This window comes from Equus quagga, chromosome 11, assembly GCF_021613505.1.
Source record: "Equus quagga isolate Etosha38 chromosome 11, UCLA_HA_Equagga_1.0, whole genome shotgun sequence".
Lineage (NCBI taxonomy): Eukaryota > Metazoa > Chordata > Mammalia > Perissodactyla > Equidae > Equus > Equus quagga.
Genome location: NC_060277.1, coordinates 90,303,693 through 90,308,070, shown reverse-complemented (window position 1 = coordinate 90,308,070; position 4,378 = coordinate 90,303,693).

The window sequence follows — 4,378 nt, the reverse complement described above, 5'->3', positions numbered from 1 at the left end:
CTAGTCCCTTGTTTTAAATATGAGGTACACTGTTACTAGAGGTGTTGGTGTACAGTTTTATCTGATTTGTTCTGTTTAAGACTAATTTTTATAGAATTTCCACATTTCAAATGTTTTAAATAATGGTGCTTCAATTTTGGATATGAATAAATTTGGTTCTGAATAAATTTGAATTTTGCTTTTAATAGTGAAGATGTACATTGAACTAGAATATATTTTTACATCCTTGAGAGATTTCCTTAGCAGTAGAAAATTAAAAATATCCTTCTGACCAAAACTATCATCCTCTAGTTATGAAATAATGATATAGAAGAGCATTCAAGAACTTTTAGCTAGTTTTTCTTTTTTTTTAAATCTTGTATCAAGATTTCTTTTAACTTGATATTGTCAGATTGCAGATGTATTTATTTCTGTGTATAGGCTGTGTAGTACGTATAGCAAGGATTTTTTAAAAAACTGATACGTAAGCAGGTGATTTTTTTTGTCACATACAGCAGGTTGGCAGCATGTTTCTATCTAAAGCCAGCTTTGTTGACTGTATAAAAGTATTATTTCCAGCTACATATATAATAGCAATTCTCTGTGCTTTATAATTTCTAGATAGTACCATCAGTTTATAAGTAGAGAAACTGAGTAAGTGGGTTAAATGACTTCCCCAAGGTCATATGGCTCCATGTTGTTGGAGAGCTAGCACATGGAATCTAGGTCTCTGCCTCATGGTCAAATGCCTCACTGTTATGATGAGACTATTCATTCTAATAGGTATAATGAACCATTACAGAATTTCCTAAAGCACCTTCCACCAAGCTTTGGAAAATAATGAAGCCGCTACTTCAGAGGCTCCGTATGAGATAATGTTATGGGGACAGAGCACTCCTGGCTTACCTAGCTGACCGTGGAGATGCAGCAGGAGGTGAATGGGTTATCTCTGAAATTTGTTAGAGATGATTGACATAGGGTTAAGATGAGATGGGAAACAATCTTACACAAAGTCAGCCACCTCTCAAGTACTACGTTGTGTAGTTTGATGAGATTGTGGTTGTAAAAGTAAAGGACTGAAAGTGATAGTTTACCATGTTCTGTTACTAAGTATAAAGAAAATCAGAAGACAAGACATTTGCTAAATTATTAAGGTGCTAAAATGCCAGATTTGTTCTGTTCTGCTTCATCTAGAATCAGTAGCTAACTTATTTCAGTGAAGTACAGTAATGAGTTCATGAAAGTCTTCATCTTCACCTCTACAGACAGATCTGTAGATCACTCTGAAGTTATGTAGGATTTGAGCGGGAGGTCTGGTCCCTTAGGGTGTCCATGACTAAGGTCTGGTCTTCGTTGTAGAGATCTAGATGTTGGGTTACCCCAGATACCCCAAATTTATCTGGCTCAAGAGGAAATGATTCTTACTAACCATATTAACAAGAATCCAATATAGAGGCCATGTGCTAATAGAAGACATAACGTTTCTGCCGTGCAGACCAAAAAGTTGTCAGTTGGTTAATGCAGATTTTTCTCTTTGAAAAGCCTTAAGGGGAGCCACTTTTTATTAATCAGAAGATTATTTGATAAGATTACAGTCAGAGAATCTATTGATTTTTTTTAACTTTTTAGTTTGGAAAATTTAAGACATACACAAAAGTAGAACAGTATAATTAACCTCTCTTAAAACCAATCACCAGTAAGGCTCAATGGCCAGTCTTCGTGTGTGTGTGTGTGTGTTTGTGTACATATATTTCCTGCCCCCTATCATTTTCAAGCAAGTCTCAGACATATCATTTAATCTGTAAATACTTAAGCATGTAATCTCTAAAAGATAAGGACTCAAAAACTAGTTCAGTAGTTAAAATAAATTGGATGAACTTTCAGTTGCCCAAAGTCATCAACTGTAGTACTGGTCTGATAGCTTACTTTTCACTGTGCCTCAAAGGGACCAGGTAATTGAGTCTGCTACTTAGGCATCCTCCCCTCTGCAGTGTAGGGAGAGACTATGCATGCGTCATCTCCCTTTATGTGAAGACATATTTTTCCTTCAAACGTCACAATGCATTTATTTTTCAGTTTGGATTAAAACAGCTTTCTTGCCTTCTTGAGCTTCTAAGATTGCCCAGCTTAGGTGTTTACATCTTCTCCTCGTAGACAGCATTACTTACCTGCAGGATCTGTCTAGGTTTTTTCAGTGTAGTGTTGCAGAGGATAACTGACCCTATATCCAAGGTCTACGAACACTTTGATTACATGTGGGTTGACTTCAGCCACCTTCTGATTAAAGTTTCTAGAGAGGTTAAAACTGAACAGTTTAGGATGGAATTTTCTTGAGCTTGCATACATTCTATGACTTTAAAAATGCATTGTAGATGAGCTGTGACTATTTTTAAGTATTCTAAACTGCATGAAACAAACACTTGAATTTATTATGTATCTTTTCTGTGAGATGTTTCTTCATTCAGGGTTTGTTTTCAAGTTTGAGTTCTGATTGAAGTTTAGTTATTTATGAAAGAACCCCAGGCAACTACTTTTTTAAACTTTTGTATTGTAATGCTTGTACATGGTTCAAAAAAAACCCAGTAGAAATGTTTAGTGATCTGTGTCTCCCTTCTGCTTCTGTCCCTTCTGTTCTTCCTCTCCAGGAGCTACTACTGTTAACAGTGTTCTTCCAAGTGGTGGTTTTTTTGTGGGGAGGTGGGGGGGTGTAAGCGTATATGTATAGATCTTTTTTATGTATGATAGTACGTCATATGTTCTGAATCTTGCTGTTTCACTTAGTATATTTAGAATCATTTATTTTGAGAAATAGGAGATAGCACTTTGAAGTTTAAAATTGTAGTTTTTAAAAGTACATTTCAAGTAAACCAAAGCAGAGAAGTAAATGTAGTTTTCATTGTTGTATCAGATTTTGAATTTCCTCTTTTAAAAATGCAGCTTGAGAGTTTGATAGTTGATCTATTTCTTTCCCTCAGCCGTCTCAAGTAGGTCAGTTGTCAACAGCTTTAAGAATGTTTAGGAACAACAGCTTTGGCAAACAACTTGGCATAAATGGTTGTGCCGTAATTTCTCTTGTGGCTATTTCACCCCTAGATACATACCATAGAGAGAAACTTTTAACATATGTGTGCCAGGAGATGGATGTAAAAATGTCATAACAGCATCGTTTGTAATAGGAAGAAAAGGAAACAAAAATAAAAACTGGAAAGACCCCAAATGTCCACCCACAGTCCACTGGATAAATATTGTGGTATATTCCTACAGTGGAATTCCACAGACGTCAGACTGAACTACAGCTACATATGTGAACGTGGTTGAATCTCAACATAATGGTCACAAAAGGAAGTTACAGAAGAATACATCCACTATGGTTCCATTTCTATGAAGGTCAAAACCAGGCTGTCACATATATATGTTGTAAACAAAAGAAAAGTAAGGAAATGATTAACACAGAATTCAATGTTATCCTTTGCATTGGAGGATGGAGGGAGATGAGAACTGTGGAGGGCAAGGAGGAGCCTTCAGAGGAACTGTTGGTGGTGCTCTGTTGCTAAAGCTGGGTGGGTGGTTTCTTTTTTAAACTATGTTGATGTGCTTTTGTATATATGATGTTTCTTAATAAAATTTAAATTTAAAAAAAGAATGGGAAAAGGTCTTGGTGTAGGTAGTGACTAATAAAGTAGATAAATAAGTATAATGTATTTCATGAAATTAACCCTTCAATGAGTGGCAGATTTAAGAGGTACTGTGCTTTGGATGCCAGCCAAATTTAGGTTCTTAATTGTAGTTCTTTAAAAAGTTAGAAACAGGACCTAAATCTGGGTTTTCTTTGTGATATCTTGTTTTTATCTTGATGTAATTTTCATGTGGGTGTCAGGCCAAAAGCTGATGCTTTTGTACTGCTTGTCTAAGCAGCTTCCAAGGAAGCTTTTCTCAGACTTAGGCCATTCGAGGCTGGGGTGAGAACAGCCAATACTCCTGACCCATGTGTCAGCATGTCCCTCCCTTTGTTCACGTTAGATTGTCATGCTAGAGAGGCTGCTGCTACTTTTAGTAGGGTACCTTGAAGTGTTAGGAAAATTTGCCCTTTAGAAGGGAAGTGGTTGAAACTTGAAATGTACCTGCAGGTGCATAGAATTTACATAGTTAAGGCCTTTTATCAGCAGTGGCCCTCTTAGCACAATCATGCTCCCCAGGTGAGACTTGGACTCCCCCCCCCCCCCCCCCCGCCCCGAGCTTCGTGAGCTCAGGGCTTAGCAGTGAGTTCATTCAGCGCATCCCTGAGTGCTACTTTCGGGCCAGGTGCTTTTCTCTGATACCTTGTGTCCAACTGAACAGAGTAGGGGCAGCTCCTTACCCTATTGAAGTCTGCCCTCCCAGCGACTCCCCTTAGGCCTAA